At 40.0% G+C, this 12,365-nt stretch overlaps 2 long non-coding RNA genes across 2 annotated transcripts; one reads left to right on the forward strand and one right to left on the reverse strand.

Moving 5' to 3' along the window:
• The first annotated feature begins 7,616 nt into the window (after positions 1-7,616).
• On the forward strand, positions 7,617-8,926 carry LOC131300074 (uncharacterized). Its single transcript, XR_009190861.1, has 3 exons — positions 7,617-7,756; positions 7,859-7,972; positions 8,602-8,926. It is a non-coding gene; the product is annotated as an uncharacterized LOC131300074 (long non-coding RNA).
• Positions 8,927-9,829: 903 nt separating this feature from the next.
• Positions 9,830-12,365, reverse strand: LOC131300075 (uncharacterized). Its single transcript, XR_009190862.1, has 2 exons — positions 11,910-12,365; positions 9,830-10,061 (listed from the first exon to the last, which is right to left on the reverse strand). It is a non-coding gene; the product is annotated as an uncharacterized LOC131300075 (long non-coding RNA).

A 12,365-nucleotide genomic window follows, 5' to 3' on the forward strand; every position in this document is an offset into this window, starting at 1 on the left:
GTGGGATACGAAAGAGTTCTCTTTGAAAAACGACCATGGTGGAAGAAAATCCAACGACACTGCTCGACCCAAAGAATCTGCTAGGCGGGGGCGGTGATAAATCCCCACCAGGGGCTCCGAGAAAGCCTAAAGGCAGACATGGGAGGAAGGCAAAAAGCAAGGGTAACCCCATGACCGTCCTGGATGGCTCCAAGAATAGGGAGGGCAGGACGACCACGGAGTCCACACGGAGGAGTAAATCCCGCCGTGAAAGGGAATCAGTTGCACACTCACGAAGCATGCACAACAGTAAAGATATCCTCGACAAAAAGAGGCAGGAAATCGAGGAGTTTGCTCGTTTGATCAAGAAATGAAAGCACGAGATTCGAGAGTTGGAACGGATCCGAGAACATCCTAAGGACTCTGGACTTTCACGAAGAAATTCCAGGGGAGACAGACATGCTATGGTGAAATACAAGAAGGCTCTTTCATGAGACAGAAGGAGCAGAAGCAGAAGTGTAACGACCCTGATTTTTGGTAAATAAAAATTTCGTTAGATATTTGAATTTTATTTTAATTACTTGAAATTTGCTTTTAAGATTCCTTTTAATTTCTAATAATCCATCATAATTAGATTTAAGACTTATAAAATTATATCTTTTCGCACCGGACAATTTAGTCCTTTTTATAAAGACAAATATGCTTATAAAAGCACTTGTATATTTTCCTAATGAGTAAAATAAAATCTTTCTTAGCTAGAAAACCTATTTGGCAAGTAGAATTAGCTTCCAACCGATTAGTTAGAGAAATCTAAGTACCAATTCAACCTAGTTACATTCTCCTAACCCTAGATGAATCATTCAACCCTCCTTGAACCTTATAAATCTTTTAGACCTAGGGAAGTAATCATTATACTTCATGACTAGTCATTTCAAGACCTTACTTATCATCATTACCTTCTACCCATTGGATAATAGTTCTTAGGGTAATTTTTATCCTTTGAGTAATAGAAATAAGACTTCCTATTGTCTAGAAAATAATGTTACCATGGACTTGTCTAATCAAGACCAAGACCAAGTTTGTTCTTCCAAATAACCATGATTATATATTGTCACATCAAGTAGCCCATAATTCATCATTACTTCCTTTCTCATTCCTATAAGTAACCTTGACATACATATACATATATACATATATGTATGTATATCACCCTAAAAAATTCCTAGAAAGGCTACTTGGAAGCCTTATTCATTCTTTTGCATTGACAAGTCACTTTCAAAAGCCAACCCTTTAATCATTTCACTTTTCATTGACTTGTCATTTTTCCCACTCATCATTGTGCTTTCTTAATCAAATCACTTTCCTAGAAAGTGGATTGCTCTTTCTCTTAATTGAAAGGTCACTTTCAAAAAGATATTTCTTCCAAAAATATTCCTTCTCATCATTTCCTCTTTAACCATTGCGCAATAGTTTGTAGGGTAATTTCTATCCTTTGAGTAAAAGGAATAAGACTTGCCAATGAATACATAGATTTGACAAGACCTAGACTTGCCATGCATGCAAGCCTTACCATAATCATAAACCTAGCTAATCATTTTCTTTTTCCTTGCAAGTAAACCCTCCTAGGACAAGACAAGGCCAAAACCCTTCATGATAACATGTTCTTACACCTAGATTGGATTGACATGGCTTGGACATGTTTAAAGGTGAGATTTGACAACTCAATGGAACAAAAAAATGAGAGAAAAGAGGGGGGGGGTTGGCATAGTGGGGGAGAGGGAGCCCAACATTTTGCTATAAATAGCACCCCTCACTTGCCATTCAACTCCCACCTTCCATCCTTCAACTTCTCTCTCTAGAAATTCTTGTGTTTTTGCCTTGTTATTGCTTGTTCTTCCTCTGTTCTTGAGTTCTTCTTGAAGTTCTTCAAGAAACTCATCTAAGACCGCCACTCGACCACCCTTTCGATCCAAAAAGATTAGTAGTTAGTCAAGAACTAGTTTCAAGAGAAACCTTTTCTCTTTCGAAGCTACCGAAGCTTTCCATAGGAAGTTACTTCGTTCGATCGTCAACTTACTTGTTCATAGCCGCCCTACCGCCAAGAAGAATGGTAGAGTTCCTTGTCCATTATCCCAAAGTATAAGTATATCGTATGTTTGAAATAAAGTAGATTATCCTTACTCACTTCTCTAAGTATAACTATAAGTTGTATATTGCTTGTACGTTTGAAATGCATGTTAGTTAATAAACTTATCTATGCTAATAGAGGTATGAATATGTGGAATAACCGACTTTTACTCCAATAAACATATGTTGTTTTGAACTTCCCAGAAAGGAGGAAAGAACGGATTTTGAAAGATAGGAATTTATCGTTTGATTGGAAATATTTGTATTTTGATCTTAGGATGGTTATGAGCATGTATATATGTTTACTAGGATTTTTGTTTGATGCGTGATAAAGCATAAGTGGTTTCCACTTCAAAGGTGTCCATCCATGTGACACTATGCTTTAAGTATGTGGTACTTGTTTGAATGTGATTCCGTGAGTGTGAGCATGATAAAGTAATATAGAGTTGGATAATCTTGCTAGTTTAGTTTCAAGATTACAATGAATGATTTATGATTACCTACGTGAAAAGTCCTACCGCGGAGTCTTTGTATGAAAACGAGACACAAAAATCGAGAAAGTAGAAACATGACACCTAGGGTATGGTTAATGAAAAGATGTGTTTTGAAAAAGAGAAATGGTTTAAAAACCACAATATGGCCGGACATGATAGCCCATTGTGTGGGGTGTGTGTGTGTGTGTGTGTGTGTGTGTGTGTGCGTGTGCGCCAATGGGAACCCGGGACGACGGAACCATTGTGAGGATACTCAAGAGACCGAAACGGCGGAACCAAGGTTGGGTGTGTAGCTTGGTTATCCGCAGAGAGGAGCCAATGCAAAGTTTTGTGTGCTAATGGGAACCCGGGATGGCGGAATCATTGTGAGGATACTCGGGAGACCGAAATGGTGGAACTGAGGTTGGGTGTGTTAAAAATGATTTTGGAAATGTTGATTTGGTAAATGAAAGGTGAAACCAGTGAGACAGTCTACGAAATGTCGCATAGGAGAAACTCAGAAAACCATGGACACCAACTTTAGTTTGGATAGTGAATGTGGATGTGTCATTGTTAGCTATTTTGTCAAATATGCATGTACCATCTAGAAATCGTTAATTTTCAGATCTATTGTTTGTAAGTTAAGGGTTTGTGGGTATGGATTATTCTATTGAGCTTTTGTAGCTCATGGTATTACCTTTGGTGACCCTGACATATTATATTGGTGGCGACGCTAGTATAATGTGTCAGACCTTGTAAATGAACATGGTGAACTCTACACCTTGGAAGCTTTTGGAGCCAAGGAGCTGGCTAGGATGGAGGAGCTGGCAGAGCAGTAGATAGGAACCTTAGTTTCCCCTTCCGTGTTATAACAAAAGTACTCTTGTGAGAGTTATGATGTAATAATGAGCCAGACTCTATTTAAGTTTCCAATGAAAATGTTTATTTAACGTTCCCAAAATTAGGGGCGTTACAAGAAGTCTTACTCCCAAGAGGAATAAAGCTTCTCCACGAAAAAGAAAAAGCCGAAGTAAAAGCCGAACTCCAGAATGGCGAAGGGCTTCTTCTAGAAAAAGAAGGAGCAAAAGCTGGAGTCTCACCCCTGAGGAGGGAGAGACTAGGAAACACCACAGGGATAGGTACGAGAGACCTGATTCCGATTGGGAAAGGAACGCTCCCAATAAAATGAAGGAACACGAGGAGGGGACCATGTCTGCATGAGAAGCAGCATGAAAGGCCCTCAGCAATATAGCATCCTCCCCATTTGCAAGGAGGTTACAAGAGGCAAGGTTGCCGAGTAGGGTGAAGCACAGAGCGTTCATCCTCTACGAAACGAATATTGATCCCGTGGCACACATTCAGCATTATCAGCAGGCAATGTTTATGCACAACGGGGATGATGCAATCATGCGCAAAATGTTCCCATCGAGTTTGGGAAAAGTGGCTTTGTCCTGGTTCCATAAGCTAGGGCCGAACACCATACGAGGATAGAGGCAACTGGCCGAGGAATTCACTGCTCGGTTCCTGATGAGCAGAAGAGCACCAAAGACTTTTAAGAGCCTCTCCGTTATGAAGCAAGAAGAGGACGAGCCGATCAGGGACTATGCGAAAAATTATTGGGAGACTTTAACGAGATTGAAAGTTGCAGTGAGGAGTACGAAATAACCACGTTCAAGACCAGGTTGCCTGTTCGGGGGGAGCTGTGTAAGTCATTGAACATGAGTCAAGTTGGAACACTGGCAAAGCTAATGGAACGGATAGAGCAGCATGCCAGGAACAAGGATGACCTACTCCGGGAAGACGGCAAGTAGGGATGGCAATTTCGGCCGCCCCGCCCCGCCCTATTCCCCGCCTCAAATGGGTAGGGGATTCGGGGATTATTTAGGGATCGGGTAGGGTATGGGGATAATTTTTTAAAAAAAGTGGGGAACGGGTAGGGGGTGGATATGAGTTAGTACCCGCCTCATCCCCGCCCTGCCCCGCCCCATCCCCGCCCCGGTAGCCTCCTATATATAACAATTATATTATATTTATATATACATAACTTATTAACTTAAGGTTCCCCGATCCCCACCCCTGACCCCACTAACCTAGTATACATATACATAAGTTAGGGTTTCCTTCCCATTTCCCACTTCCCAGTCGGTAGTCGCCACTCTCCATCCAGTTCCCAACTTGGCTACTCCTCTCAACTCCGGTAATCTCTCTCTCTCTCTCTCTCTCTCTCTCTCTCTCTCTCTCTACTGAATCTTGATTCTTGACTGAACACTGATATAGAAATCCAACCCCAACCTGGTATTAGGTGCTGAAAACTTCGGTTTGAAGTGAAAGGAGAAACAGAAGAGCACACAAGAACTGGTATTTTGGACTCGTAATGATACCCATCTCTCTCTCTCTCTTGATCGATCGATCTTGACTCTCATTCTTGCTCGTGTTCTTTTTCCAGGTTTCCTGTTATGGAGAAGAAATCGACACACTTAAGATCCCCTCCATCATCAAGGTATCTCTCTCGATCTTGACTCTCATTCCTTTTCCTGATTTTTTTTTTTGATCCGAATTCCTTTTCCTGATTTGAAATACAAAAAATAGCTAGAGTTGGAAAAATGGTAAGGGGAACCACGAACAAACGTTGGTCTCTGTACTTTCCATACAACATGTTCAATTCTTTGTAGTTTGATGGCATTAACCCACTGGGTAAATGGAGCCGAAGAAAAAAAGATGAAAACATTGATCGATGTTAGTTTGAACAGTTGATGTATTGTTGAATGAATTTTATATATGTATCAATTCAATATTAGTACCAAACAAACAAGGCAGTGGAAGTCATCAGCCAAGAAACTAAGTAGGTTTCAAGAAAAAAGCAGCATTCTGATGTGCAGTAGTTGGACATGTTCATCTATTCCGAAATCTCCAAAGAGCTCTAAATATTTCCATAAGTAAACTAGATGGCCAAATGGGTCATTCACCATTTTTCTCTCTCTAATTTATAGTTTCTGTGAGAAGTTATGGCATGGTGTTAGATATAATTTTTGAATGTAATGTATGTTGTCTTGTAGTCTACCACTTCGGGAAACTCGCTCGCTGTCAGCTCAAGTGGAATAGAATGAAATGCGACCACCAACACTTGGTAGCTCACAAGCTGAAACAGAACCAGAAACAGAGTCATCAATTCCTGTTATTGGTCAAGTTGAGTATAATTCTGAAGGTGATGAAGTGGTGGATACAAGTAACTTAAGGAGTGTCCAATGGCAGAATTTTCAAAAGATCAAAGTTACAATGGGGGGTAAGGCGCAATATAAAGCAAGGTGTTTGTATTGTAATAAAAAGTTATGTGCGGAATCTAAGAGTGGAACAATACATTTGAAAGATCACTCGAACTCTTGTTTGAAAAAAAAAATGGTTGATAGTAAGCAAACATTTTTAACACCTAGTGTTATGATGGGGGCGGGAAAAAGTAGCACACTCCAAGCTTATGCCTTCAATCCAGATCATGCTAGGAATCAACTAGCTCACATGATAATAATGCATGAATACCCTCTTAGCATAGTGGAACATCGTGGGTTTAAGAGATTTTGTTATGCTCTACAACCGTTGTTTCATGTGGTTTGTCGAAATACTATCAAGAAGGATATTTTGATGATATATGAAGTTGAGAGGATGAAGACAATGAGGCTTTTGGAAAGAAACCAAAGTAGAGTTTCCTTCACAACGGACAGCTAGCAATCAAAAAAGAGGCTTTATGGTCATCACGGCACATTGGATCGATGATTCTTGGAAATTGCAAAGCCGCATTATTAGGTAATACATTTCTTAATGCTCATTACAGTTCGTACATTAATTTTATGCTACTTTTTGAGTCTTGGAATTTTATAAATATATTTTACTTCTTTCAATGATTATAGTAATTGTTCTATTTAGGTTTGCGTATGTGCCTTGTCCACACACGGCGGAGGTATTGTCTGAGGTTATGATGGATACATTTTTGGAGTGGAATATTGATAGAAAGTTATCTACTTTGACAGTTGACAATTGTTCTACCAATGATGCTATGATTAATCTTTTGTTGGAAAAATTTGGAAGTGATCATATGTGGTTTAAGAGTTTCTTTCATGTGCGGTGTGCTGCCCATATTCTTAACTTGATTGTGAAGGATGGTTTAGATGTCATTAAGTCTTCGATTGAGAAGGTTAGAGATAGTGTTGCTTATTGGACAGCAACTCCAAAAAGAGAGGAGAAATTTGAAGATGCAGCTCGCCAATTGAGAGTTTTTTGTGGTAAAAAGTTGTCTCTTGACTGTCCCACTAGGTGGAATTCGACCTATTTGATGCTTTTAACCGCCATTAAATATAGGAGTGCTTTTGGCCGTTTAAGACTCAAGGATCCCCAATACAAATGTTGCCCAAATGATGATGATTGGAACATGGCCATGGATATATGTGAGAGGTTGAAAGTATTTTACGAGGTCACTTTGTTGTTTAGTGGGACTAGTTATCCAACTTTGAATTTATTTTTTAAAAGTGTGTGTGAGATCAAAATGAAATTGTCGGAATGGGTCCTTTGTGAGAATTTTGTGGTGTCGGACATGGCCTTGAAAATGATTGAGAAATATAACAAGTATTGGGAGAATAGTCATGGGTTTTTAGGAGTGGCAGCCGTGTTGGACCCAAGATTCAAACTGTCCTTGATTGAGTATTATTATTCAAGTATTTATGGGGAGCGTGGTGATGAGATGATTGAGAGCATTAGGAGACGTTGTTTTGATTTGCTTACGATCTATGAAGGCAAAAACAAGAATGATGGCGCATCTGCAAGCAAGCCACCAGCCTCTACCACAGAGGTGAATAATTTTGATGGTTTTGAATTGTTTCTTAACACGAAAAAGAAATCTAAATGTGCACATGTGCAATTGGAATTGGATCATTATTTGGAGGATGATTTGCTACCGAGACATGAGAGTTTTGATATATTAGCTTGGTGGAAATCTAGTGGCTTAAAGTACCCTACTTTTCAAGCCATAGCTCGAGATGTGTTGGCCGTGCCTGTATCCACTGTTGCATCAGAGTCCTCATTTAGCACAGGTGGTAGAGTGATTATTCCAAATCGAAATAGACTTAATCCTAAGACTTTGGAAGCATTAATGTGTACTCAAAGTTGGTTGGCTGCCCTTGAGAATGGAGGTAATTTTTGATTGTCCTATTAGTTATTTCTCGTCATACTTTTATTTCCAATTGCTATTTGCTAATATCGTATATGTCACTCGTTTTCTTTTATATTTTAAGGTGAAGCAACAATACCGGGAAATCCTTTTCCAACTATCAATGATGATGATAAGGACGTAGAGGAATGTGTGTCTGGTGTAAGTTGTGTAACATATGTTGGTGTTGATTGATCAAGTAAGAGTTGTAGTTATTGATTCTTGTAATGGGGTTACAACTAGTAAGTCGTGGTTTATGGTCCTCTTTGAAGGCTATGACGATTTCCATAAATAGTTTGATTTAGGTGACCTCAGTTTCTCTAATTCTGGTGTAATCCTTATTGTTTACAAATTAGCATAGCTTTTAAGTGTTGGGCTCCAAACTGTGAAACTTTTCTTGAATATTGCTACTTGACATGAGAAGGTGTTCCTTATTATGATTGTAACTTATAAAGCAATCCAGACTTCGATCTGAATGACTTAACAAAAATGTTTCCACCCATTTTTAAGTATTAGGACTGTTTGAAATACCATATAAAAAAATGGCACTATCTCTCTTAGAGAGTTAACATATTTCGTTTTTTTGTCGTATTTTTTATCACTAATCTGTCCTATCCCAATACAGTCAGTTTGGCAATCAGATTTTCAATTTTCCATGTGTGACCATCCACTCTGAACACTGACCATATTTTTGCCTGCACTGTTGAATTGGAAGAATTGCTACTTATTATCAGACAGGACAACTTATTTTCTATGAGTTAAGATGTTTTTTCGGCATTCATTCTGCTAGTATATTCAAGTACTGATGCTCTTGTTTCTACTGTCTAGGCACTTCAAGTTTCAAGTTTAGTAACTGCATATGCTGGGAATCGACTGTTTGTGCTCCGTTTTTGAGAGTTCCCAATGCTCTAGCTACTGCTCTTGTTTGTTTGAAACTGTTTGTATTTCAATTTGGTTTGTAATGCACTATGGCAGCAGCTGTGACTGTTTTAATTTGGTTTGTAATGGCTACCATAATGACACTACGGTAGCAGATATGTGACTCTTTTTATTTCGATTTGGTTTGTAATGGCACTATGGTTGCAACTGTGGCTGTTTTCCTCGGCATTTGGTTTGTAAATTGTAATGGCAGCCTAGATTTTTTTTTCTTTTCTGGAATTTAGTTTCAAGGTTTGTATTTTCTAACGGCTGGTGACTATTTTCTTAAAAAGTTTTGGAATCTTTGGATCCCCGATTCCCCGTGGGGATCCCCGATTCCCCGTTTAGGGCGGGAATGGAGGGTAGAAATAAATCCCCGGTGGGGATCGGGGCGAAGATGGGGATCAGGAGGAGTTTGGGTTCGGGGATTGGGGACAGGGATAGTGGTATCCACCCCCGACCTTCCCTGTTGCCATCCCTAACGGCAAGGTGGTTGCCGAGCAAGCTAAGGGGCCTGCGAAGAAGGTAGTTACGCCAGAACCCAAAACCTACCCAGAAATGAAAGATTATGGGCAGGCTAAGAAAGAGCCGTATAGGGAGAAACATACCCCGGACCCCAAGTCCTTCTTTTTAGTAACTACGGTTTAGAAAGAACCAATATACCAGGTTCTTTATCGAATAAAGAACCGCCCATTTTTCAAGTGGCCCCCGAGGTTGGAAGGGGACAAAGATGCAAGGAGGGCTACAAGTCAGCATTGTAGTTATCACAAGGATTGGGGACAAAGATGCAAGGAGGGCTACGTGACGAAGAACTATGCAACGAGGGCATAGTCTTCACGGATGAGGACCTGGAAGAGTCCAGGTGCCCCATAACGATGCTTTGGTCATAACCCTACTAATTAGGGAGTATGACATGGAGAGAATCTTGGTGGATTCGGGAAGCTACACGGAGGTGCTGTACTATGATGCATTTAAGAAGTTAGGACTGACACAGGCAAACCTGGTGCAGTCAATAACTCCTTTGGTCGGATTTAGTGCTAGAGCAGTTTGGCCATTGGGCAAAGTAACACTACCTGTTCAAGCAGGAACAGTGATGCTACGAACCGACTTCTTTGTCATGCCCTCGATTTTTAACATAAATAACAATACCATTTTAAATACAAATCCTCACAATAGTACATACGATACCCCAAATTACAATACAGTTGTTTTTGAATCTCACAAATCTGTCAATTGATACAGTATTCCAAAATAGAGAAAATAGTATAGTGCAGTTGATTTATGAAGAAAGACAAATACTTCAGAAAATATCTTTAGCTTGATGTCTGCATGCACTTTACACCCTCCCAGACTATATCCTTATAGTGTACCTAAAAAATGATAGATTGAGCTATACTAGCCCAGTAGAAAAATCTATACTCATGCTATATGAAAATGCGATGAAGTATGCACAAAGAGTGAAAGAATTCAACAAGTGAACATGAGAAACACGAGTTTATCACAACGGAAGACAGACTACGGCCAAAGAGTTCCAAACAGCTTGTAAGTATTCCTAACCGTTCACACGTCATGTAGAAATATTATTAAAATCACATCAATCAAACGTACTCACAATAGGTTCACAACCATTTCGACACTTCTCATAATCTCAACCACTCTGCATTTCCACCCCTTGCGTTGTAGTCTGCATTTCCACCCCTTGCGTTGCAGTCAACATCACCCATTATTTGGGTCTCTGCAATACCACCCCTTGCGTTGCAGTCACTTCCTCATTCCAATTCTCAATTACAACCATTCAAATCCCAACGATCATACAACTCATTCAACAAACACTTCTCTAATCTCATGACACAATAAGGCACGTCAATCAAACTGATTTATAGGTCAAACACGCATCGACAATCACATTTCAAAGTATTCCAAACGATCAATCATAACAGAACATCGACAGACAAATCAGTACACGCCTTTCTCTCTTAGTACATCACAATATCGTACCGACTCCATAGCGACTCTACAACATACTACTCGCTAATATTGATTCCTTAGATCTCGTGGAACGAGCGCCAAAAGAGTTTGAAGGATAAGTGAATCATGCAGACACGCATTACTATGCTACCACTCGGATCACTAGAAAAAATCACGTCTACCAACTATACTTCCCATAACGTCTCACTTAGCTTTTGGTACTCCTAAACAACCTTACATCACATATTCCATTTACAACGACACTAAGATTACGCTTAATGGGTATCGAAGGAATTTGAATGATCATTAACTCATAGGAACTCGAGTAATCAAGCTTATGGATGGTTTAACGATGTTTAAAAGGTGTTAGAAGTGATTGGGAGTCAAAACAGACAAACGGCAACGGACCAAAACTGTCCCAGAGAGCAGTCAGTGTTCGACAATTCATTAAAAATTCCACATTCAATATTTTTCAATGATTCCAACGCCAAAAGATCACCAACTTACCAGTCTTTAAAACCCATAAGGACCCATAACCAATAGCGTCATTTAGCTATAACAAACGATGAAAAAAAATGCAGCCCTGTACGCTGCCCAAATTTCCAGATTTCAGTTCAATCTTCTAAAAATCACTATAAATCGAGTTCTTAATATTTTTTAGCGATTCCAGTCCCAATAGTTGCGCGATTGAATGAACTTTGAAAGACGCGAAGGAACCCTAGTCAAATCTGCACTCCAAGGGTGGTTAAACAGGGGTTTACCGAGGCTACACGAATCTGTCATGCAGCATGACAGATTGAGATACCTCCACTCAAACGATCATAACTTTTTGTGTACCAAGAGTTTTAAGACGATTCTGGTGGCAAATAAAATCTGACTTCAAGGCCTTCGAACCGATATAAAATTTGCATAAAACGGACATCGAACGAGGAAGTTATGGCCGTTCGAAGTGGGCTGAAACCCAGAAAACAAGACAGATTGCAGACCAGTATTCTAAAAATCACCATAAATTCAATTCTCAACGGTTTTGAGTGATTCTAGCAGCATTAGAATGGGCTCTAAGTCTACTCTATTTCATACGAAGGAACCAAAATTTAATTCCGAGCTTAAGAAGGCATAAAACCCCAAAAACGAAGACCCTGTTCTGCAGATTCTCGGAAATGGAAGAAACAACCTCAAACAACGAAACAAGGCACGATCTAAGTACATAAACACCGTATAAACACATAACGAGAGTAAGAAATCCCTACCTCATGGGTTTTGAGCAAAACCCGACCCTTTGACCAAGTCAACCGAGCTCCCACGCGGTCCGATCAAGATTTTTCTTGGATATTCGGAAAGCCCGTGCTCCGTACAACAACTTTAATTCTTGGACTTCATCCGGAATCACGCTCTAAGGTGTTGAGATCAAAGAGAGAAGAGAGAAGAGAGGAGAGAGTTTTCGGAGGAGAGGAGAGAGAGACTGCCGAGGGAGTGAGAGAGAAAAAAAAGAATGGAGAAATAATTCTCCTGGGGAGAATTATAGAAGTGGGGAGCAATCCCCCGCTTCTCGCACCACACACTCACACGTGCACCCCTCACACAATTACCCTTATATCCTCCCACAAAGACGTCACACCGAATATCCGTACCGTCTATCTCGACGGGCCGTACGTTAACAAAAGGAAAAGGAAAAAAACATATGGCCTCAAAAATACGGATCTCTA

Source organism: Rhododendron vialii, chromosome 9a (assembly GCF_030253575.1).
Source record: "Rhododendron vialii isolate Sample 1 chromosome 9a, ASM3025357v1".
Lineage (NCBI taxonomy): Eukaryota > Viridiplantae > Streptophyta > Magnoliopsida > Ericales > Ericaceae > Rhododendron > Rhododendron vialii.